We start from the raw sequence: 26,809 nt of genomic DNA, 5'->3' as shown, positions 1-26,809 counted from the left end.
TTTATTGCTGAAACAAATGTATGAAATGTGTTTTATCCATGAGGGACGAATAATTCAGCAGTAGACCTCACGCTATAGTACGAACGGGAGGTAGACCTCACGCTATAGTGTGGTAGACCTCACGCTATAGTAGCACCCTTTTGATATTGCTACAAAACTATAAACTCTTCTTGGTGTGCCTTCCAAAAACTTCTACGGTCACTGTAATCATTTTTGTTTTAAGATCGATACGATTTGCCTCATCTCTCTCTCTCTCTCTCTCTCTCTCTCTCTCTCTCTCTCTCTCTCTCTCTCTCTCTCTCTCTCTCTCTCTCTCTCTCATATTACTGTTTTTCTGATTTTCTATTTGTCATAGGTTGATCGTTAATTCTTCATTTACCTGTGAAATCTCTCTCTCTCTCTCTCTCTCTCTCTCTCTCTCTCTCTCTCTCTCTCTCTCTCTCTCTCTAAACATTCACGGAAACAATGTAAAGGTAATATTTTTATGTACTATAATTCAATGCTCAATTTAATAGCCATTTCACTGCAAACATTTACTTCAACCTTTCTTGTACAGATTAGCTAGATATAAAAGAATAACACAGTATTTTCATTTCCTTTTTATGTCAACAAATTTCTGCCTCCATCTTTCCAAATTCTATATCTGTGACCAAATCATTTATTCGAGTTTTTCTATCCTTTGTATTACTTATTACCAGTTCCCAGCTCTTGTGTATACAACTAAATCGCCGCACATATTAATGATAAGAAATGGTAAAATATGGTCAAGATAAATTAAGATTGCGTTATATAATAAGAAAAATATCTAAATATGTGATAAAAGTTTCATCATATATTTAGATATTTTTTTTTCTGAATGCAACACAGTTCCGATAATGTTTTATCATAAAATAGTATTGGAAGTTCCAATAATATTTTATGATAAAATATTATTGGAACTGTGTTGTTTGTTTTGAATGTTGAGTCATTTTGAGCTGAATTTCTGGAACCGAAGTTACTCACTTTGTATTTTAATACCCTTTGTAAACAATTATTGGATGTAATTGAATTATCCTATGCAAAACTTCTGTCCCACATTACTCTAAAGGTAAGACTTTCCTTAATATGTAATTGTTTATTCGAATTCAAATAATTTTATAGTTAAAGATGTCTTTTATTTATGTGAACCTAGCCTGAAAAAAAGTTTATTTTACAACTTTCAGGTTTATTCCAGACGAGTAATTTCATGCCTGATATCCTTAAAAATATTCTTAGAAGTAAATATTCGCGTAGTAAATATCTTTGAGAAATATTTATACAAGTATATGTGATATATGAAGGCATGAACCCAATGTGGAACATAGAATTTACAATGATCGTTCCAAAAATCAAACTCCTCGGTAAATTTTTACAGTAGTTCCAACTCCATTTTTGTAGAGTAATTATATATTTTCGTGTGTGTTTTAATGTGTTGTGAATGGTTACGATAGTAATAGTTCCGGGACACGGGGTTTTGGGTGGGGTAAATCACCATGGATACAAAACAGCATATGAATTAATGAATTAGGAGCACCTACAGATCAAACAAACCTAACCTAACCTAGGACAGCTCACCTAACCAGATCAAAACAACCTAACCTAACTTGGGACGCGGAGCCCTGACGGGGGCCAGAGCCCCCCGATAGTGTTTAAATGACCTAACCAGATCAAACCAACCTAACCTAACCTAGGATGCGGAGCCCTGACTGGGGGTTCCGCTGCCCCTAACCCCCCCTCCCCCAATAGTGTGTAAATGACCTAACCAGAACAAACCAACGGTATATATATATATATATATATATATATATATATATATATATATATATATATATATATATATATATATATTCAATTTATATATTATATATATTGTATTTTTGTATTCTACAATGTTGGAAATTCCAGCATTTAATCATAGATAGATATGACACAGAAACAGGTTTTTGGTAGAGGAAAAAAGGAACTGGTTGAACTTCTTCTTTAAGAATCATCGAAACCCTTAATTTCAAGAAATAAAATCAGTGGGCGATACTGTATATATAGTTAATGTGGGTTATATGCAGTAACTTCCAAACTCCTTGCAACAAAGCATGAAGATGTGGCTATGATAATTATTTTTAGGCATCATAGGCCAGCTTCTCTATCATATGCATAACCTCCCCTTGTAATACGTATCATTACATTCCATAGTTTACCCCACAGCTATCCTATCGTTACATAATCATCCCTTAACTGACCTATATTTACCATACCCAGTCTTTTGTCAGCTACAATTACTATATCAACCTTTACTGTACATATCTATCTCAAGACAATCTATAATTTCCATACAATTGCCTTACTTACACCTAACCTGTATTCTCTTATCTTATCTATTCTTACTTTATTTGCCTTTACCTTATCTGTCTTTATCTTATATGCCCTTACCGTATCTATCTTTACCTTATCTGCCCTTACCTTCACCTTATATATCATTACCAAGCATAGTCTCACACCTCACCTAACCTACCCTCAGCAAACGTAACTTCACCTTGCCTAACTTCACCTTACCTAACCTAACTTTACCTTACCTAACCTAACTTTACCTTACCACCTAAACTTACCTAACCAAACTTTACCTTACCTACCATTACCCAACCTAACTTCACCTTAACTAACCTAATTCGCTTTACCTAACCTAATTCACCTTAACTAGCCTAATTCGCTTTACCTAACTTAATTCACCTTACCTAACCTAACTTCATCTAACCTAAAATTACTTAATATCACCTTACCTAAACTTACTTAATCTTCCTTCATCTTACCACCTACCCTTACATAACCTCCCTTTCCCGTACCTAAGCATATTTGACCTAACTTCACCCTGCTTAAACCTAGCAAACCTAACTTTACCGTAATCAACTATTTTACCTTAACTAATTTACCTTAACTATTTTACCTTAACTATTTTACCTAACCTACCTTATCTAACTTCAATTTATGTACCTTCCCTAACCTAACTTCATCTAACATACCTTACCTACCTTACCTATCTTCACCTTACATATTTACCTAAACTAACTTCACCTTATGTATCTTACCTAACTTCACCTTATGTACCTTACCGAACTTCACTTTATTTACCTTACCTAAACTAAGTTAACCCTACGTACCATACTTATCTTGACCTTATGTACCTTACCTTATCTTACTTCACCATATATACTTTACCTTACCTAACTTCACCTTAAATACCTTACCTAACTTCACCTTAAATACCTTACCCTACCTACCTTTCCTAACCTAACCTAACTTCACCTTACTTGCCTTACCTATCTTTACCTTACGTAAGTTACCTATCTTCACCTTACGTACCTTACCTAACCTAACTTCACCTCACAAACCTTACCTAACTTCACCCTCTTTACCTTCCCTAACTTCTCCTTATGTACCTTACCAAACCAAGCTTTACCTTATATACCTTACCTAACCTAACTTCACCTTATATACCTTACCTAACCTAACTTTACCTTACATACTTTACCTAACTTTACCTTACATACCTTACCTAACTTTACCTTGCATACCTTACCTAACTTCACATCATATACCTTACCTAACCTAATTTCACCTTACATACCTTACTTTACCTAACCTAACATCATCCTACTTTCCTTGCTTATCTTTACTTGAAGTACCTTTCCTAACATAACTTCGCCTTACATACCTTTTCTAACTACACCTTATGTACCTTAGTCTGACTTCACCTTATGCACCTTACCTAACCTAACTTCACCTTACAAACCTTACCTAACTTCGCCATCTTTACCTTACCTGACTTCTCCTTATGTACCTTACCTAACCAAACTTTACCTTATACCTTACCTAACCAAACTTTACCTTATACCTTACCTAACTTCACCTTATATACCTTACCTAACTATACCTTACATAACTTATCTATCCTAACTTCACCTTACATACCTTACCTTACCTATCTTACCTAACCCAACTTCACCCTACTTTCCTTACTTATATTTACTTTAAGTACCTTACCTAACATATCTTCACCTTACATATGTTTTCTAGCTCAACCTTATGTACCTTACCTGACTCCACCTTATGCATCTTACCTAACCTAACTTCACCTTACATACCTTACCTATTGTAACTTCACCTTACATACCTTACCTACTGTAACTTCACCTTATGTAACTTACCTAACTTCACCTTACTTACCTTACCTAACCCAACTTCACCTTACTTACCTTAACTAACTTTACCTTATTTACCTTACCTAACATAACTTGACCTCAACTACCTTACCAAACCTAACTTCACCTTATGTACATTACCTATCTTCACCTTACGTACTTTACTTAACCTAACTTCGCTTTACATACCTTACATATCATACCTGACTTCACCTTATGTACCTTACCTAACATCACTTCACCTTAAGTACCTTACCTAACTTCCCCTTACGCACCTTACCTAACCTAACTTCCCCTTACGCACCTTACCTAACCTAACTTCACCTTAGGTACCGAACTTAACCGAACTTCACCTTATATGCCTTACCTAACTTCACCTTATGTACCTTACTTGTCTTCATCATATGTACCTTACCTAACGTAACTTCACCTCACGTACCTTACCTAACGTAACTTCACCTCACGTACCTTACCTAACTTAACCTCACCTCATGTACCTTACCTAACTTGACTTCATTTCACCAAACCTTACCTTCCCTAATTTTGCCTAACCTAATGTCAGCATACATACTTGGAATTTTTTCAGTAGTTACGTTAACTATATTTACTTTACCTACCTTACATTCTTTTCCTATCCTCACTTACCCTGACCGAATATACCTTCACATAACCAAGGCCTGCTCCCTGTAACTGCAGGTTTGTATTAGTTAGGGAAAAATACAAATTATCTCCGAATTTATCATTTGTTCCCACACTAACAAACCTTTCATTATTTTTTTGATGACTCACTTTTAGGAGGGTGATAAGTTCAACTACTCTCTTAGTCATTGATCCGGGTTAACCTAGTACAGTATTAGACTGTAACTGAGGAAAACCTTGCCACCTTGCTTATCATTACAAGTATGATAGCTGCCTGAGCAAATAAAGCCATTATGAGAGATATCATAAAAAAGTCTAGGTAAGAATATTCTTAGTTAAAATAAGATCCCTACACATAAATAAACTTTTCTCAAGGCCTATCTCACAGGAAGTGTTGGGGGTATGTATAAGTATAGAAAAATAAACTATACTTGGTTACACAAGGTAAGTTGTTATTACGTGCAGAGGTTGAAGCCAACTTTTCAAAGAGGTCCATGACGTTGTTCCCCAAAGGAGGGGAAGATGATGAAAGTAATAGAGCCAGGTATACTTTAATTCATCCCAGTCTTACCCTGGATAGGCAATGCCTTCAGCCTTCTGCTACTTGTCCAACAAGGAACCCGAGGTATCATTAAACCACTTGTTGTGTTTCCACCACAGGAGAGTGATAGAGAAACCGGTATTGGGTCTTCTGTGGGTCATGTATTTCAAGTATGGTAAGGTGGAGATTAGACACATATCCTCCATACCAATTGTATGGTTTGTGTCATTACGTTCATAGATTCAGAGGCCTAGCATGGAAGCTGTAGCCTCCTGGATGGACCACTGGCCAGTAATGATGGATACTTGACCTCCAAAATCAGACTTCTCCAATGCACAGAAGATGCAGTTCACTTAAATACTCCTGTCTGGGAAAAATAACTTTTGAAATATTTGGTTAAATGGAGGAAATTAAACTAAGATTTGCTTCTTTATTAGTCATTGTGTTATATAAGACTCCACAACTTTCCACACCCAATAATCATGTTAATCCATCTCCTGGTAGGCAAACTTGCAGATCAACATCTGGATTGAAGACAAGTAGATTAGTGTTATTATAATGAGGAGATTTCCTAGCTAAATGTAGACGAGCAGAAATTACCCATGAATCCCACCATGGATTTCTCGAAAGCCATCTGCTTCTGGTCAGCCATTACACCAAAAATGTGAAAGGTAGGCAAATCCCTTAATCATTCATGGGGTAGCAACTTTGCCACCCAACCACCAGCGGCGGGATACCTGGCAAAAAATTTGATGAAGTGACAGTTTCATGGGGAAGACAAGGAGATAGTTGACATGTTTCAATTCTGATAACAGCTCCGATTCACCCGCTCTCCTCCTCCCATAATTCCAGCTCTGACGATGTCATAATATTAATCAAGAATGGAGAAAGAACTGGCCCTTTAGCTGGAGGTACAGACTATGCTTTTAAAGGTGTTATAAATTCGAGACGAGTCTCCAGGTTTCTTCTGCCGTCTGTGTTTTTATCAAAAAGGTCTTGAGACAGGAGACCAGTAATGGATCTCTCAACCCTTAACAATTTCAGCCGTCAGACTAAATTCAAGATGGAAGCTCCTACCAAAGTCAAACACGCCCTAAGGAAGAACAATTTCTTAATTCTACTCACTCTCAGGGACACTTGCTTACAGATCCTTGTGAATCATTTTTAAGAAAAGTATCTAAGCTTTGTCGTATGAAGCGGAGTTTTTAGATTCAAAGTTCCTTGCTTTGGGTTGTCATCAATCGTTAGGACCCTGTGACTAATCCTACTACTTCTTCCAAGAAGACGTCTTTATAAAAAGATCTACTAGATGCATGATTAGCCTTCTAAGAAAAATATTCAATTGGGTGTTCACAATGACGTTGGCATAGAAATTATTACATAGCTACAGAATTCTAATCATTCACCCAAGCAAATAATATATGCTACCTTGGAATGTACATAAACACAGTAGTATGGATAGAATATCCATCCCAAAAAAATATAACCTGGTTCAAGAAAGTGCTAATACCTTCCTTCATTAGGCACAGTTACCACCATAACAATAGCTATATCAACTAGGCCACCTGGGTTATTTAGAGAAATTTTTTCCTCACTGTTTGATATTGTTTCATTCCTTTTGCGTATGTGCCCTTAAGTGAGAGAGCAATCCTCTATTAAACCACAAATACAATCTTTGAATCGTGCTCACCATCATCTAGTTCTATGCCCTCCGATTAGGAGGAATCTCCTGTGCGTAAATGCACGCATCGTATTCAATACTTCATTATATACTAACAATCTTCTCTTACAACATCCTCATTAGTGAGGATATGCTCCCCTGAGAGCTCTTTGGCCCTCTCTTTAGGATTATCAAGATAGCGTCTATTACCTCAATCAGCAAAGGATGAGATAATGATACCTTAATCTCATCCTGGAACATGATCCGTTTCATTCATGGAAATCTTGGATGCAAATGCATCGGAGTAGGAAGATATTCCTGCCAGGAATCTACATACTGACTTACTATAAGGTCTTTTTATGATGGTGTGGCAATGCTCAAGTGATCCATTATCTCTTAAGTGCAAGTGCTCTTTTGCAAAATCCTCTTCCTGATTCCTACTCTCCTCAGATAAAGAGGAAAAGCATTTTGAAGATCATTTCCATGGTGATGCTAGATCATCTAGTAGCACACTTATATTTTCATGAGCTCGTCACTATGACCACTCACCTACTGATATACAATCTCCTAGTAAGTCAGACCACATTATAAGTATGGCACAATCCTCCACTCCCAGAGACCGATCTCGTGTTCTTAAAAATAAACCAGCTGCAAACCACTGAAGCTAGCTTTGAATAGGGACTTATCCCTGAAAACAGTCTTTATTTCTATCCTTTCAGTTCTTTTGAGAAAATTAGTAAACAAAACTACTCGGATTGTTGAACCGTGTCGCCAAGATTCTGATCATTATCAATTTGCTCCTGTAGGGAAGTAACCAAAGATCCAGATAATTAGCTTCTATGCTCTGTCAGAGCACTAAGATGCCAGAACATTAGTGATTATTCCCCCCATCCTCCTGATGAACCTGAGGATAGATAACAAAAAGACCCCATCATTTTTATCAGTAGGACATTACAGACACCCTCTCCTTTTAGGATAAATATTCTTTTGTGACTGCGTGTTTATGTCATTAACCCAACCATATCTCCTGAAACTCAGGTGATAGGAAGTGGATTGAAGTCGACGTTCTTATTCCTCCTTAGGACCCAGTGCTTAGAAATTCTGGGACTCTGAAGCAGTCAATTTGGTTATAGGAACTTCCTTTTAAGAATATCTCCTATCAACGGATGAATGATTGTATCTTTTTTAAGAAAAAAAAATCCTTACTATAAGAAACCTGTAAGATACTGTATACCTCTAACCTTATCAACCCAGGAAGTTTTATGTGGAGGTCAAAGTGGCCTCTCAGTGAACTGGGAGGGGGCTGGGTACCCTCCGCCTAACCGTCAATAACTACCTACACCTTGTTATAACTCTTAACAGCTGATTTTTCAGATTCTCTGAAATCATACTACTATTAAAAGAACTTTGGTTTGTATAGTTATGAAAAATATGTAGTACTTTAAAAAGTTTATTTTATGGTTACAACTGTGTAAACACCTGCAAATTAAAATTTGTTCCGAAACCGAAATACAAACCACGCTATTTACATACAGTTTACTTTCGGCATAGCTGAAAGGACGAGCCATTAGAATTTAACGAGGGTGTATTACCCCCGAGCGGGTTAGCAGGGGGGTAGGGGAGTGTTAGCTAGCTACCCCTCCCCCCTCACACACCAGTGAACTGCTTCACTTCACTTTTGGCTCGGACAATGAACAGACGTCTCTGTCTTGTCCTCGCATGGCAGCCATTAATGCTTTGTCTTACTAATTACTTACTTTTCTTATACTTAATATATATGTAAACATTCTTATGTTTATGTATATATTTGAGTATAGAAATACAGTAAGTTTCTTTTTCAGTGTTTGTGCTGTGTGTGTGTAGGAAGTCCACTTATTGTACGACAACTTCTCAGTGTGGTCTCAGGCCACTACAGTGGCTTTTGATGGGTCGGGATCTCTCCCTTGGTCCTTCGGTCTCCCTTTGGCGGGCTCCGTGGGGAATCGTCATCGCTGGACTTTACTTACTAACATGTTTCTCCGCTGTTCCTCCTTCCCTATGGGGAACTTGGTCTATCAGCATGGGGAACTTAGGAGTTTTGTTTAACTACGGTCTCTCTCTCTCTCTCTCTCTCCTTGAGTTCGTTCACCCTTTTATTATTATTACGTGTTACGGTAGCTTCCTTCCCGTTGCAGGTTGAATTGCTTCCGTTTATTTTGTCTCAATTATTTTTTATTTAAATCTAATTATATTTGTTACCTTTTCAGCCTCTGTGTAGAACGCTTCCCTTCGGGGTTCATTCGTTCTTACTATTAGTAACATTCTTAGTTGAATTACCTATTTATAATTGTTATAATTCTCTATTGTTACAGTTGTCCGCCTCCCCCCCCCTTCCCGTGAGGGTCAGTGGGGGAGGAGGGCGCATTTCTGTGTGTAATTCTTATATTCTTTTCCCGCAGGGGTCCTCTTCGGAGTTCCCCCGGGGGAATTAATGTTAACTAATTGTTTTATTTTCACAGTTAACTATCTAGATTTTCGTTTGCTTAATGTGCCTACGAAGCAGAGCTGTCCTGTTGGGGTCTGGGGAGTCTGCCGTTGCCGCCTCCTCTCCGACTTCGTCATAGGCGTGTTCCTTCTCCTAGAAGTTCTCCCGTGACAACTGTCAGCTCCTTATTTCATATAGAACGCTCAGGAGGTTCGCCTCCTAGGGTGGGTTCTTCCCTTCCGAGGGAGGTTCTCTTCCCAGGTATGAGCTTTTTCCCCTTCATGGGGGTTTCTTCTCCTACCTTAATTTTTTTTTGGTCCTCGGGCGGTTATGTTCTTGGTGCTGAGCTACTGCTTTTGTAACCATGCTCAAGGGGCTGAGCGGTTGCAAGGCCGGACCATGGTATTCATGCAATTTTGCTCTTGGTGCTGAGCGGTCGCACTTGCAGCTATGCTCAAGGGGCTGAGCAACTGCATGAGTTCCTCTTCGAAGGGTTGCTCTTTATGGTCAGCTTGCTGATCCAACGGCCCTAAGGGCCGCCTTCATCAGTTCTTCCTGTCTCTTCTACGAAGTGTTCATCTTTCTCGTTCGAGAGAGAGGACACTCATAGAGACTCCTCTTCGGAGGACTCCCCTGCTGTTGTTGCGGAAGGCTCATAGCCCCCCTCCAAACATCTTCGAGGGGGCAGCTGAGTCCAACAGTCTCTCCTGCGAGTGTCTCTCCCCCTCGGGGGAGTTCACTAACAGAGACTCCTCTTCGGAGGACTGATGATGGTGCTCTTGTCCGTGGTCGTCCTCATCTTCAGCCGCAGGGGATCCTCCTCGACTAGAACAGACAGTTGCTGCTGCTTCTCTAGACCTGTCAGCAGTTCTTTTTTGCAATAATCGACACCTGCCAGATCTTCTTGTCTTCCTTCTCCATTCCTGGACGCAGTAGTGCTGTGGGCGCCTCCACCCCGTTTTCCAAACGGGCGCTGGTCCCTTTGGGGCTAAGGGCTTATCTCACGTGTGAGTAAGCCCTTTGGTGGCAGGTTTTTTTACTTGTGCAACCTCGTTCTACAAATGTTCCTGATGTGCGCAATACTCGCCAACGTTCGCCCTTGCTCCCACGATCTCCGGATCTGGGCACAAGCAGGAAAGGTTGTTCTTCACTGAACTCCACGTGCACCTGCTCGCCAGCTTGCATCTCTGCCCCATTCCTGATATGCGCATACGCGCCATCGTTCGCCCACGCGCCCATGATCTTTGGATCTGGGCGCAGGCAAGGAGTTATTCCTTCGCCTCCTTGCCGACGATCTCTCATATGTCTGGCCGCGCATTTCTCCGCTGGCCACGCAACTACGCTCCTACGATCTCCTGGTTCCTGCCTCGTCACGCAGTTCGAGAAGTTCCTTCGCAAGCACACAGGCGCTCACAGGTGCTTCTGGACTCGCAGCGCCTCTATTTCACCGCGCCGCCCAGGAGATACCTAAGTTAGCGCACAGACACTCACAGGCATCCATAGGCTCTCCTTACCCACCAGTGATCCCCTACGCGCCCACGTGATTCGTCGCCTGCGCGCAAGCGTTTTCAAGACCAACACTTCAATCGTAGTAGGTTTCCTACGCGCCCACACGTTAACTCCTGTACGCGAGCGGTCGCTACGTGCCATCGGTCGCCAATGCGCCACCGCTTGCTAACGTACCATCGGTTGCCAAACGCGCCATTGCTTGCCCACGCGGCATCTCTTGCCAACGCGCTAACGCGGGCCCGCGCGCCCGCGCTCCCACGCGCCCGCGCACCCGTGCACCCACCCAAACCAGCGATTTTCTATCGCTCGAGCGCCAGCGAGCCATCGCTCGCCGAACGCTCCATCGCTTGCCGAACGCGCCATCGCTCGCCGAACGCGCCATGGCTCGCCGAACGCGCCATGGCTCGCCGAACGCGCCATCGCTCGCCGAACGCGCCATCGCTCGCCGAACGCGCCATCGCTCGCCGAACGCGCCATCGCTCGCCGAACGCGCCATCGTTCTCCAAACACGCCATCGCTCGCCGAATGCGCCATTGCTCGCCGAACGCGCCATTGCCCCCAAATGCGCCATCGCTCGCTGAATGCGCCATTGCTCGCCGAACGCGCCATTGCCCCAGAACGCGCCATCGCTCGCTGAACGCGCCATCGCTCGCCTACACTCCATCGGCCTACACGCCATCGGTCTCCCGACCTCCAGCGCTCATCCTTTCAACTGTGCTCGCCCTCACCTGTGCGCCTACGCACCCACGCGCCTGCATGATCGCGCTTCTGCGGGCACGTCCACGTTTGTCCGCGCGTGAACCAGCGATTTGCCATCGCGCGAGCGCCAGGGTGATTTCGACCGCTATTCCCGTCGGGTTATCGTAACATGGGCAACCTGGCGAGTCTTCTGGGGCGCGTACTTCCAGTTCACGATCTTCTCCCCGTAAACGCAGAGCATGGCACATACAAGAGCAGAAAGGATCTTCAGAGAGGTCTGGGCAACAATCCTTTCCTTCCTTTCGCTCAGGCCCCATCATCTCTACTCTTCAGGATCGTTCGATTCCCTTTCCCCTAGCGGGAGTCGCTTACACTGCGTCTGTCAGCCGTCAGCAGAGGACATACTTCAAGAACATGGGGGATCCTGGTTTTAGCCCTTCCTCTCCACCATTACGTGGAAGGGCCTCCCCAGGGGGTTCTTCTCTCGAGAAGTTCTCCGCCCGGCTGATGACATTCTCGTCTTCGGAGATCTTAAGCCAGAAGAAAGCCACAAAGTGTGCCATGCGGGCCACTTCGTGGCTGGTTGTCTGGCTTGGATCTCTGGGCATCCTGTTGTGATCTGAGAATTTGTCCAAGGAGAGCTCCAGGAAGGTCATGGAAACTTTCCTCCTCGGGCACGAGCATCTCGTTTCCCGGCTCACCAAGTTTCGAACTTGTGGGTAAACTCGATGTTGAAGCATTGAGATGCAGTGACCGAGAGGTTCCACTCGGAAGTCCCAACCATGGATGTCGGCAAGCTCAGACACTCCTCCACTCTTGGAAAGACCTTGTTTTGAGCCCAAGGACAGGGAACGGACAACTGAGAGATGGAGAAAGCGAATCACGGTTCGCTCCTCCATAGGCGCTTGCATTCAGACCCTACTAACCTCCAGCGCCTCAACAACAACAGCCTCGTCAGCCTAGGATATTGGAACCAGCCCCGGCAGCTAAGACAAGGTGTCTAAACAGCAGCCCCCTCCTGTCGGAGGCAAGAAGGGCGGGAATTCCTTCTCGGGAGGCAATAATCCTGAGGGAGCAGCCGAGGCCGCAAATACTAGTATTGGCAACCCCCCTGCAGGGTCCCCGGTGGGAGGATGCCCAAGGTTTCGCGCTCAGGTGGCAGCAGCTTTGGGCCGATTCCTGCACGATCTCCGTGATCAGCCAAGGATATCACGTCCTGTTCTTTACATCTCTACCTCCGCAAATCCAGTGTCGCCGAGCTCCTATGCCATGGGGTCGGGAAAGGAGCTATCCCTTTGGGCAGGAATTGAGACCATGCTCTAGAGGAGGCTCTCCAAAAGGTCATCGACGGCTCCCCCCCCCCACGGCTTCTTCAGTCAACTCTTTTTCTTAAGAAACCGAAGTCTGAAGACCTGTCTCAACCTCTCAGCCCTGATCAAGTTTGTCGAACAAACTTCGTTCAGCGTGGAACAGCAGAGCCACTCAGCCTTGTAGTGTGACCACAACTCTTCATGCGTACACTGGAGCTGAAGGACGGGTACTTCCAGATCCCAATCCATCCGTCTTCCAGGAAGTACTTGGAATTCAGCCTAGACAACAGATATACCAGTTCAAGGTACGGTGTTTTCGATCTCCCCGCAGCACCGCAGGTGTCCTCCAGAATGTTCACCGAGTTATCTTCATGGCCACACAGGAGTGGCATCTGTCTCCTTCGCTTTCTGGATGACTGGCTATCCCAGGCAGTCTCGGAATCGACCCTTCCTCAACACCGAGACAAGCTTCTGGGACTTTGCCAAGGTCTAGGGATCATGGTAATTCTCGGGAAGTCTTCTCTGCTCCCATCTCAACAACTGGGATATCTAGGCATAATTTTGGACTCCAATCTCCAAGCCTTCCCATCAGATGGCAAGATAGCAAGGCTGAGGAGAATCACAGAACCTTTCCTCAGACGAGGAGAGCTTTCAGCCCAATCTTGGTTACGCCTCCTAGGTCACCTTTCCTCCTTGGCCACCTATCCTCCTTGGCCACCTATCCTCCTTGGCCAATCTAGTTCCAACGGCCGCCTCAGGATGAGATCCCTGCGTCGGCGACCCAAGTCCCGGTAGAATCAAGACAACGATTCCCCGGACAGTCTGGTCCCTTTGAGACCTGCGGAACGAATGGACCTACAGTGATAGCTGACCTATGAAAACCTTTGCAGGGGAAGGGATCTTCTCGCCCTTTCCCCTCATTTGATGCTGTATTCGTACTCTTCAAAACAAGGGGGGGCGGTGGGGTCCACGTTCTGAATCAGGCTTATGGTCAGAACCAGAAGGGTACCTCCACATCAATCTGCTAGGAATGAAGGCCGTAGTCTGGCCCCACAACACTTCCAACAGACCCTGGCGAGTCACTCCGTGGACGACAACTCCACGGTAGTGCCTTTTGTTTCAGCAAGCAGGGAGGTACCTCTTCATATCAACTTTCTCATCTTACAGTGGAGATACCGAGATGAACCGAAGTCCACTCATACCCTATCGGCTCATTTCATTCCGGACAAGGAATGTGCTCTCCGACAGTCTGAGCAGGACTTCACAGATAGAGAGTACTGAGTGGTCTTCGGCCCCCCTTGGTAGCCAACAGGTCCTGACCTTGTGGACCTGTTTGCAACAGCCTTGAATTTCAAGCTGCCGGTGTACTACTCCCAGTCCCAGATCCCAAGGCACTCTGGCAAGATGCCTTTCTCCATGGTGGGACAACATTGACGTCTACATATTTCCACCGTTCTGTCTGTTGAGAAGGGGGCTCAACAAGACCAGACTATCGGTCAACCTGTCGATGACTCTGATAGCTCCGCTGCGGCATCATGCCGAGTGGTTCCCAGAACTTCTACATCTCCTGACAGAACTCCTGGGAGAGCTTCCCCCACGACACGAGCTGCTCAAACAATCCCACTGTGACATCTACCACAAGCCGTAGCATCGCTTTGGCTTCACGCCTGGAGACCATCCGGCATCCCCTCACAGAGAGAGGCATTCCGCAACAAGTTGTGGAGTGGATGTCTCGACACCTGCGAATGTCATCCGCAGGGGTCTACCAGGCGAAGTGGAGAATCATCTGTGGTTGGTGTGGTGGGAGGGGTACCTCTCCCCTTGATGCTACTATTCCAGCAATAGCGGAGTCATTGTCCATCAGCGGGAGGAGATGCTCCTGTCGCTCTCGGCGGTGGAAACCTATCGCTCAGCGTTTAGCCTGGCCTTCAGGCTGAAAGGAATGGACATTTCCTCCTCGCTGGATCTTTCTTCGCTCATACGTAACTACAAACTTACCTGCCCCAGTTGTAAGTGAGACTTTCTCCTGGAACATGGTTCGGGCTCTTAGGTCTCTTAAGAGATATCCTTGCGAACCATTACGCCAGGCTTCTGATCGTCACCGGTCTTGGAAGACGGTGCACTTGCTTGCTCTGGCCTCGGCCAAGCGTGTCAGCGAACGTCATGATCTCTTGTGCGGCGTCGCCCACTCAAGAGGATAGGTGGAGGTAACGTTCAGGTTCGTCCCTGAGTTGGTTACTAGACTCAAAATCTGGGAGTCCCGGACCTTCGGTCGACTCCTTCAGGATTTCCAGTCTCCGTTCTGTAACAGATGATCCAGACCTTCTCCTACTAGGCCCAGTAAGGAGTCGGAAGTGTTATCTTAAAGAACAGCTGTAGTTCGTCCTCGCGTGCAAGCCCTGTTTAGGAGCACAGGGAGGACGGAGAGGAGGGTCTTCAAGAATGCCTTTTCAGCCTAGACTCAAAGGATCATCCATCACGCCCTGAATCCAGATCCTCCTCCGTCACATCACCTTAAGGCACACGATGTCAGAGACATCGCAACGTCCCTGGCCTTCAAGAGAAACTACTCTGTGATGCAGTTGCTACAAGCTGGAGTCTGGAAGTGTCTAACGACCTTCACAGCCCAATACCTGCAGGACGTGACCCACTAGAGCCTCGATACGTCTATTGGCCCTGTGGTGGCTACACAACCACTGGTCTAACCTCAGGCTCCTTATTGGACAGGTAGCAGAAGGTTGAGGGCATTGTTATCAGGTTTTAGACTGCATGAATGAAAGAAGTATGTCTGGCCCTTACTTCTTTCTTCATCCTCTCCTCTCTTGGGGAAAGCAGTATCCTGGGTTCTCTGCATAGCTGACCTCAAACCTCTGCAGGTAAACCATGCTTCCTTGTGTTCCTAATATTGAGTTGATACTGTCGCGTCCCCCATACCCTGACGATGTGGTATTGGGAACGTCCTAGCCTAGAATTCCAGATAAAGGACTTCAGGTCGACTTCCTAGGACAAGTCACACTTCTTCCCTCCACAAACAAGCTTATGTAGGTCGCACGTTTCTTGCGTAGCTAGAACTTGCGAGGTGCAGGGACTCTTTCTCTTCAGTGCTGCTCACTCGTATTCTGAGTCCCCGGGTAAGCCAAAGCCAGTAAGGCTGGGGACTTTCCACCCTTCCTAAGGGGTAAGTCACCCTATGTAAATAGTGTGGTTTGTATTTCGGTTACGGAACAAATGACAAATTCGGAGATAATTTGTATTTTTCTTAACCATACAAACCTTAGCTATTTACACATATTTGCCCACCAGCCTTGTCCCCATAAGGCAAGTCCTACCTCTAAGTGAAGTGAAGCAGTTCACCGGTGTGTGAGGGGGGAGGGGTAGCTAGCTACCCCTCCCCTACCCCCTACTAACTAGCGCGGGGATAATACACCTTCGTTAAATTCTAATGGCTCGTCCTTTCAGCTACCCTGAAAGTAAACCCTATGTAAACAGCTAAGGTTTGTATGGTTAGGAAAAATACAAATTATCTCCGAATTTGTCATGTTTTGCCATTTATCAAATAGAGGAGCACAATTCACAATGAATCTCTGTGATCTTATAAATATCTTAACAGTGATAGGTGTGTTCAACTATCTGTTAACGATTCATAACACTTCGTCAATTGTAATAAAGGTACTCATATCACAAAATATTGAGTAGATTTGTGATGCAAATAGATAATTGTATGTAATGAAAACCAATAACCTAAGAGTTGACTTTTTCCAAGAAGGAGGGCCCACCATGTAAAAGTATTTTATAAAATAAATTTTTGTATGAAAATGTTTTTTTTAAGGACTATCTAATATAATAATGTATATTTATTCAACAGAAAAAGAGGCATCAATGGGTACACAACATCATGGTCAAATGGGGAAAATCACTACTCCTTGCAATTTCTAAGAAAGCTCAACCTTTGCCTGCATAAGCTTAAGGTAAGAAATGATATAATTGTGTAAGAATTGGTCAATGTATTGTTTAAAGATCTGTATCTGAAAGACTTCTTAGGTTATATTATGTAAGAAGGGACACAACAATTGGACAAAGACTCTCCTGTTAGTAAGGAAGAGAACTAGATCACTTAGGATATGATAGTTGGGTGTACTCAGGCAAGGGCACACCTGCTTTCTCTTTCTTCTGTATTTCTTAATGGGGAATGGTCCGGATTCTAAGGAAACGAATTTGACATATATTCCTTTTACTTTTTCAGGTTTCATTTACACATGTCTGTTATAAGTACACAGTGTAATACATTTTTTATGTGTGTGTTCTGTCACCCAAAACTTCAGTCTCCCACAAGGATTAACCACTGACGCTTTATTTATGTCAAACTCTATACAGTGATATTTTTCTATAGTGTCACTTCCTTTTGCAAGTTTTATTACAATGAATGAACCGTTCAAAGTATCTATGGTGAAGAAAGACTAGAGTTTTAATCTTATAAGAATGGTAAAAAACTCCTAATCATTATGAGGTCAGTCCATAGTACTCTTGAAATCTATGGTATACGTAAATCGTGGCTCAGTGTTATTGGTGGTGAGAAAAGTCAGTGTTGAGGTGTAAGTACAAATAAAAGCTCAGAATTTGCACTATGAAGAGAAGAGTCATAGGAGAAGGAAAGGAAATGGAGAGAGTGGTAAACCAGAATACTGAATAGTGTGTGTAGATTAGGCCTAATTAGCCTAATACTGGAAAGATACATCTCAATTTATATCTGTAGTTCACAAGTGAGATCTACTTACCAGCCAGTCCCCATACCATTTATTATGCAAGTACTGTATGATTCTTTTTTTTTTTTTTTTTTTAAAGGCACATCCAGTGTTTTAGCATCACAACTAGTTAGGATTAACTATAAAATTGCTCTATATTTTACTGTGAATACCTAAATACAAACCATTTGAAATATGGATATATTTTTCTTGCATAGCCGGTTAGTAGCTATAAACTTTTTACATTGTGTAAATATCCCACCATTAGTTAGGAGGCTACTTACGTCCTATACAGCAGGGGAACCCTACTCTGTACAGACATCCACAGTTGTTTTATCATATTCATTCAGGAGCATTCAACATGTTACAAAGTGCATTGCTTACTGCTAAATCGTCACTATCGAAGCCCTCACAGAATAACAAAGTCTACAGTTTTCTCCGGGGAGCTTAATATCTACAGTTGGAGCTTATTGTTTAGTGTCTGGGCAGCATATCTAAAGGCTCTAGAGCCTACGGTATACATATATTTAGTTTACAATAGTTTGAAACCCTCTGTAACTATTCTCGTGTCAATATGATTTATTGGCTGTACAATCAGTAGCAATTCTCTTGAATATTTTGGATGACCATTTCTGATAACATGGTTGGTTATTGTATGTATTTTGAATTCAATTATTGTTTTAATAGGTAGCCAGTGTGAATCATTTATTATAGGAGTGATCCTTTCTCTAGGTGGGACACCTTTTATCAGTCTTGCTCCTCTGTATATTGTGTTTTGTAATTTCTTAAGTTATACTTTTGGCGAATTGTAGTGGATGGAGTTACTGTAGTCAATCCTGGTAATAACACTTTATCACAGGTTTCTTTACAGAATATTCATCCAGGTTTTTTTTTTTTTTATAAAAAAATCCCTGTTCCTGAGTTGTGACGAATGATTCTTACTACATTATTTATTTGAGAATTGAAACACAAGTTACAGTCAGGAGATACACCTAGGTCAAGAGCATTAATAGATATCGGGACAGAGTCGTTATTCTTATTTACTTGAATATCATCCCATTTTCTTACACTATTTTTCTTTCCCACCACCATAAACTTAGTTTTATTTTCATTTAATTTTAGATGTTTGATTATCATCCACTCCCTAACACTATCAAGAAATCGTGTTAGAGTTTCAGTAATGTCACCTATATCATTTATGGAGAAGTAAAGTTGTGCATCAACTGCAAATAGTTTGAACTTCACAAAAGGCCTTTGCAGTGTTTTCGATAGACCAATAGTATATATGCAGAATAAGATTGGGCCCAGTACACTCCCCTTAGGTATCACTCTGTTTAAAGGTCTATATGATGGGTGAGTGTTTCCAATTTACACATTATAACTTCTACCAACCAAGTAGTCTTCCAGGTTTTCGAAAACTTGATCTTGAACACTGATAAACCATAGATCATTTAGTAGTAGTACATGCACATTGTATGAAAAGCAGCACTAAAATTGAGACGTTAAAATACCACATTTATTTTCATCCATCATTTCCAGCCTATCATTTACAACTGAACAGATGGTTGTCTACTAATTTTCTGTAAGAAGACTGGCTGTCTGGCAAAGATTCTATTTCTTATAAGTGACTAACTAATTATTCAAATATTATGTATTCTAGTACTTTCGAAACAAATGATATATTTGAAATTGGTCTATATGAGTTTAAATCCTGATAATCCAGAGCACTTTCCATTGGATCGATCGCATAGTTCCCTTTCTTCACTCTCTTGATAATCCTGATATCATCATCTTGTGCTATGTTTTTAAATCTTGCTAATTTTATATGTCTGATGTGGCATTAATCTGATGTTGAATCAGATTAATTCATAACAACTTGTCAATTGTAATAAAGGTACTCATATCACAAAATATTGAGTAGGTTTGTAATGCAAATAGATAATTGGAAGTAATGAAAACCAATAACCTAAGAATTAACCTTTTCCAAGAAGTAGGGCCCACCATGTAAAAGTATTTTATAAAATAAATTTTTATATGAAAATGTTTTTTTAAGGACTATCTAATATAATAATGTATATTTTTTCAACAGAAAAAGAGGCATAAATGGGTACACAACATCATGGTCAAATGTGGAAAATCAGTACTCCTTGCAATTTCTAAGAATGCTCAACCTTTGCCTGCATAAACTTAAGGTAAGAAATGATATAATTGTGTAGAATTGGTCAATGTATTGTTTAAAGATCTGTATCTGAAAGACCTCCTAGGTTATATTATGTGAGAAGGGACATCCCAATTGGACAAAAACCCTCCTGTTAGTAAGGAAGAGGACTAGATCACTTAGGATATGACAGTTGGGTGTGGGCAGGAAAAGGGCACACCTGATTTTTCTTTCTTCTGTATTTCTTAATCGGGGATGCTCCGGATTCTAAGGAAACGAATTTGACATATATTCCTTTAACTTGTTCTGGTTTCATTTACACATGTCTGTTATAAGTACACAGTGTAATACATTTTGTGTATGGGTGTTTGGCCACTCAAAACTTTAGTCTCCAACAGGGATTAACCACTGACTTTATTTATGTCAAACTCTATACAGTGATATTTTTTCAATAGTATCACTTCATTTTGCAAGTTTTATTACAATGGATGAACCGTTTAAAGCATCTATGGTGAGGAAGGACTAGAGTTTTAATCCTGTACGATTGGTAAAAAAAATCCTAATCATTATGAGGTCAGTCCATAGTACTCTTGAAATGTATGGCATACATAAATCGTGGCTCAGGGTTATTGGTGGTGAGAAAATTCAGTGCTGAGGTGCAAGTACAAATAAAAGCTCAGCATTTACACTATGAAGAGAAGGTTCATAGGAGAAGGAAAGGAAATGGATAGTGTGGTAAACTTAAATGCTGAATAGGGTGTGTAGATTAGGCCTAAGTAGCCTAATATTGGAAAGATATATCTCAAGTTATATCTATAGTTCACCAAGTGAGATCTACTTACCAGCCAGTCCCCATACCATTTATTATGCAAGTACTGTATAATTCTTTTTTAGTTAAAAAAAAGGCACATCTCCAAGTGTTTCAGCATCACAACTAGTTAGGATTAACTCTAAAACTGCTCCATATTTTACTGTAAATACCTAAATACAAACCATTTTAAATATGGATATATTATTCTGGCATAGCCGGAAAGTAGCTATAAACTTTTTACACTGTAAATATCCCACCATTAGTTAGGAGGCTACTTACGTCCTATACAGGAGGGGAACCCTACTCTCTACAGGACATCCACAGTTGTTTTATCACATTCATTCGGGACCATTCAACATATTACAAAGTGTATTGCTTACTGTTAAATCGTCACTATCGAAGCCCTCACAGAATAACAAAGTCCACAGTTTTCTCCGGAAAGCTAATATCTATAGTTGGAGCTTATTGTTTAGTGTCTGGGCAGCATATTTAAAGGCTCTATAGCCTACGGTAGACATATATTTAGTTTCCAATAGTTTGAAACCCTCTGTAACTATTTTCGTGTGAATATGATTTGTTGGCTGTACAATCAGTACCAATTCTCTTGATTATTTTGGATGACCCTTTCTGATAACATGGTTATTGTACGTATACTAAATTCAATTCTCGTTTTAATAGGTAGCCAGTCTGAATCATTTAATATAGGTGTGATCCTTTCTCTAGGTGGGGCACCTTTTATCAGTCTTGCTCCTCTGTATATTGTGTTTTGTAATTTCTTAGAGTTGTACTTTTGGCAAATTGTAGTGGATGGAGTTACAGTAGTCAATCCCGGCCATAACACTTTATCACAAGTTTCTTTACAGAGTATTCATCCAGGTTCTTTTTTTTATAAAAAAAAATCACTGTTCCTGAGATGGTAACGAGTGATTCTTACTACATTATTTATTTGGGAATTGAAACACAAGTTATAGTCAGGAGATAAACCTAGGTCAAGAACATTAATAGATATCGGGACAGAGTCGCTATTCTTATTTACTTGAATATCATCCCATTTTCTTACACTCTTTTCCTTTCCCACCACCATAAACTTAGTTTTATTTTCATTTAATTTTAGATGTTTGATTATCATCCAATCCTAACACTATCAAGAAATCGTGTTAGAGTTTCAGTAGTGTCACCTATATCATTTATGGAGAAGTAAAGTTGCGCATCAACTGCAAATAGTTTGAACTTCACAAAGGGCCTTTGCAGTGTTTTCGATAGACCAATAGTATATATGCAGAATAAGATTGGGCCCAGTACACTCCCCTTAGGTATCACTCTGTTTAAAGGTTTATATGATGGGTGAGTGTTTCCAATTTGTACATTATAACTTCTACCAAACAAGTAGTCTTCCAGGTTTTCAAAAACTTGATCTTGAACACTGATAAACCATAGACCATTTATTAGTAGTACATGGACTTTGTATGAAAAGCAGCACTAAAATTGAGTCGTTAAAATACCACATTTATTTTCATCCATCATTTCCAGCCTATCATTTACAACAGAACAGATGGTTGTCTACTAATTTTCTTTAAGAAGACTGGCTGTCTGGCAAAGCTTCTATTTCTTCTAAGTCATTAACTAATTATTCAAATATTACGTATTCTAGCACTTTTGAAACAAAGGATTTATTTGAAATTGGCCTATATGAGTTTAAATCCTGATAATCCAGAACACTTTCCATTGAACCGGTAGCACAGTTCTCTTTCTTCACTCTCTTGATAATCCTGATATCATCATCTTGTGCTATGTTTTTAAATCTTGCTAATTTTATATGTCTGATGTGGCATTAATCTGATGTTGAATATTACAAATGACCTAGTTATATTTTCTATTTTATTTTTCAAGAATACTAAAAAAATTATTTACTAGTTGCTAGTCACTGTACTTCCGAGGTAGCTTTTTCATTTAAATTTCCCATTACACCATTTAGGATATGATTTAACATATTTATGTCTGTTGCTTTGAGGATCTTTCTCTAATAGCATTCGTTTTTTTTTCTTACTAGGTAGTTTTATAAGCACATTGCAGTTTTGTATTCTACCTATGTACCAACCCTGCTCACATACTTCGTTAATCTATTGATCCACTTTCGCTTTTCACTCAGTGGAGAGCAGATGCCTGCTGAACTTGTTCAGCCAGCTGAGATTGCTCAAAATGCGGTGTGCGCACAATAACCTGAGATTTCTCAGCTTGCTGGGTTCCCTCAACAGGAGAAATGTCCTGTTTCTCCCCCCTTACCAGGTAGACTACCCTTCTCACAGACATGAAAGGGATTCATCTCTTAAGTGGTCTTCCCCTTTGATACCTCACAAATCTGCATTAGAGTCATCTATGACTTTTGCACGTTCTTCAGAGTTAAGCTCACCTGAGGATCTTATGGGGGCAGCCGCTGAATGCTTACAGTCGTAGCGTCTCTCCATCCCTCCCAACGAGCTTTGACAAGTCTTGCTAGTTATGATCCTTCGGGGTTTTAGCCTGAGGCTTCTATCCCATAAAGGATAGAGCCTGCTGGTTCTTATATCTGTGAGTAATGGCACCATTCTGCCTCAACTTGCCTACATATGAGAATGTACCTCCTCCTGTAGTACTGAAAAATGTAGCTTGTCAGCATATTGCAGTTTCCTTGGAGGGGAGTCTTGCTTGTTGGCGCACATTTGCTCACCACAGGGTGGCAATGTGGGTGGGTAAGCTACTTCCATTGACGAAAGTAGTTCGCACTCATTTTGAGCTTGTCATCTGAGCGTCGACGAACAATTACCTTGGGAATCCTCTGACTGTCCTTTCATTCCAAAAGGTTGCTCCATGGCTCCAAGAACTTGTTAATGCTCTGAAACAAGTAGTTAGGAAACTGGTTCCAGTTCCACCATCACAGGCGTTAGTTAGGCCAATACCTATATCTCCAGCTGTGACTTGTGCTTCTCCTCCTGAACATTCACCTATGTACCAAAGATACCTAGACTCATATGTATCCCATTCTGGCCAAGATCCTATTTGGGAGAAACTGGGTACTATCCTGATTAAACTCACTATAAGCAGATGAAGACACAGGCAAAAGATGTTTCCTCCATGGGATGCCTATCACCCGAGGACTAGCAGAGGTTTGATATCTCTTGTAGACAGTTACTAACTGTTCCCAGTGGAGCTGCTCCCATCCCAGAGCCTACATTGGTCCCATTGAATCCTCCTCCAGCCTCATGGCTTATGAAAGTCCCTTGGAAGGAGTTTCCATCTACCCTTGTCTCTTGGGAGCAAAAGGACTGGAAGACCCTTCCAAAGATCATTTTCTGCAGGTAAAGTCAGGATTGAATTGTCATAGGTTATGGTGGTGAAGGGAGGTAGGATGAAGGTCTTCTGCCAAGTGGCTGGAACATTGAAGTCTCTGTGAGCAGGACATTCATCGCTCCTACTTCCCCTCCTTTCACATGGAAGAGGAAGTATTTCGAGATCTTGGATGATGAACCTTCTCCTCTGCCTTCAGATCTGACCATGTTGACAGTTACCCACAATATCACCCTTGACAAGTTAGCAGAACAACTGCTGTCGTTCTTGTTGACAGAGGCCCCGAACATGGAGCAGATAGCAGAAGGCTTCTTTGCTAGCTGCTTCGTGAATCAACTACATGTCTTCTTCGATAGCCTACCTGAGAGCTAATGAACATGTTGCTAATTCTGAGAAGAGGGAAGATATTAACACCTTTTTTTTTACTAGTATGGGCCGTTTAGCTCCTCGCCCAATATCTGGCCAACCAGTGAATGAAGTGGATTTTTAGAAGGCTGGAAACTGCCATTTCAATATTCCAGAGGCAGGGGCCAAATAGAGAAATACCCAAGTTAAGTAACTCGTCAATAGAGGGTTCTTCGTTCTTCAATTCGAAAGATATAAACTCGGTGGCAGATCACTGGAGGAAGGCAAGTCACGAGGCCCTCCTTCATAGAGCAGTAACATCTCATCCTTACTCTTTGCCACCTTTGCCATCGAGATTGTCCTCTGTCAATCAACAGGGACATATAAAAATGTCAAACAGCTTCCAATCTGGCTGTCTCTTAAAAGAAAAGCACACAGCAGCCTTTTCATGGCAAGGGTGCTACAAGCAGAGATGGTAGAGGTGGACAATGTAATCTCTTCCAATGCGGGTCGTTCCTCCTACCTGTCCATCAGTGGGAGGATACCTGAAGCACATGTGGCAGAAATGGGAGTTTCATGGGCCGAACCTTGGATGGTCTCCATCCTCCGTGTGTGGTTACCATCTCAGTTTCATTCTCTCCCTCTCTCTGTTGACTCATCATCCAGTGATGTCGTAATCCCTCATGAAGGGATCAGAGAAGAACCTCGTCCTTCATGCTGAAGTCCAAACTATGTTGGATTAGGATTCTCTCCAAGAGGTCCTAGACAAATCATCAGGCTACTTCAGTTGACTCTTTCTCGTATAGGAGGCTTTCAGAGCTGGAGACCGTTCATCGACCCCTCTGCCCTGAACAGGTTAGTGCTGCTAACTCCTTTCAAGGTCGAGACGGTTGATAAGGTAAGACCAGCTGTCTAACCAAAAAACTTCAAGATGAATTCGATCTCAAAGATGTGTATTTCCAGATCCCAATAAATCTAAAATAAGAAATACCTGAAATTCATCCTTCACGAGAAAATGTATCATTTCAAGGTGTTGTACCTCAGCCTCTCCACAGTATCCCAAGTGTTGACGAGTGTTCCTCTAATTTCAACCATGGATCACGCAAAAGCCACATGTCTATTGTGTTACAAAGATGACTGGTCGATTTTAGCAGACTTGGAAGTGACCTTTCTATATCAAGACAGGCTCCTCGCGTTTTATAATGATCTGAGGATTGAAATAAATTTCTAGAAGTGCTCTCTTCAACCATATCTGAGCCTGATATATCTCAGGATACTAATAAACATCGTATTAGGCAAGCTTTTTCCATCACAAGACAGAATAGAGAGACTAAAGGGAGTGGCATCTCCTTTTCTGAATCGAAACTAGCAGCAAGCACGCCAGTGGCCATGCTATTAATAACAGAGTAATGGTTTGAAATGTAAAATCCTTGAACGTGAAATTTGGTATAGAAAATGTTGTGATTCATTTCCTTTCATTCATGTAGAACTATTTTGATGGTTCGAAAGTTCGTACAAAGGAAGATATTTTTATCAGGTCATTTGGTCATTAGAGTAATTAGCTCACAAAATAAATTAAAGGTTGGCATTTGAGCTTAAATTTAAATTATAGAAAACCTCAAAGTTTTTTACTTTTTAGAAGAAAGGCTCAGTGTATCAAACATCTAAATTGTATAGAATTACAGCCATCTGATTATCCTACAAATATTTCTGTTGATCTATGTAAACAAAATTGGTGGTATTAATTTAACATCATCCCACATATACCAAAGGAATAAATAGAAAGCAGCATCTTGGCTCTATGCTAGTTAGTCTATAGGTAATTATCTACATTCTATCGCATTATTCTACTTTTATTTCATATAAAGAATACATTACGTGAAAAAACTTTGTCAACTTCTGATTTTTTCCTGTAATATTTGCTCCTTAACTCATTTGGTCCCCATATAGAGTAACTTGCGCCAGTGAACCTCATACATTGTCCCTTTAGATCCTACCAATGTTCATTTCTACATACCTCTATCTTACCTCCACCTCCACTTCATTTCTTTGAACTCACTCTCCAACATTAATCAACTCTCATTTTATAGTGCATCTGATGGTATATCTCAATGTTGTGTCTCTCTACTGAAGGGCCTCCCACACCCAAGTGAAGTGTTACAATGCCATAATAGATAAATGTTATTAATGCAGTAATCATTCTGTTCACCAGTTTGAGTTTACTATTGGGAAGGGTAGAAGAGACTCTATAGCTATGGTAATTAGCTCTTCTAGGAGAAGGACACACCAATATGAAACCATTGTTCTCTTGTCTTGGGCAGTGCCATATTCTCTCTACCATGGTCTACCACTGTCATGAACTAGAGGTCGCCTTCTTGAGGGTACACTTGGGAAAA

The 26,809-nt window shown here is 41.6% G+C and overlaps 1 long non-coding RNA gene across 1 annotated transcript in view; it reads left to right on the top strand.

The window, feature by feature from the left end:
- Positions 1-965: 965 nt before the first annotated feature.
- The window catches only part of LOC137645635 (uncharacterized), a 27,838-nt gene continuing 1,994 nt past the window's right edge, over positions 966-26,809 (top strand). Inside the window, exons 1-3 of the long non-coding RNA XR_011045321.1 lie at positions 966-1,087; positions 16,899-17,001; positions 19,865-19,967. This is a non-coding gene — a long non-coding RNA (uncharacterized lncRNA). The remainder of the gene's footprint in view (positions 1,088-16,898; positions 17,002-19,864; positions 19,968-26,809) is intronic.

The sequence above is a fragment of the Palaemon carinicauda genome, chromosome 1 (genome assembly GCF_036898095.1).
Source record: "Palaemon carinicauda isolate YSFRI2023 chromosome 1, ASM3689809v2, whole genome shotgun sequence".
Taxonomy (NCBI): domain Eukaryota; kingdom Metazoa; phylum Arthropoda; class Malacostraca; order Decapoda; family Palaemonidae; genus Palaemon; species Palaemon carinicauda.
The sequence above is the reverse complement of the archived record's forward strand: the minus strand, read 5'-3'. Positions and strand labels throughout refer to the sequence as shown.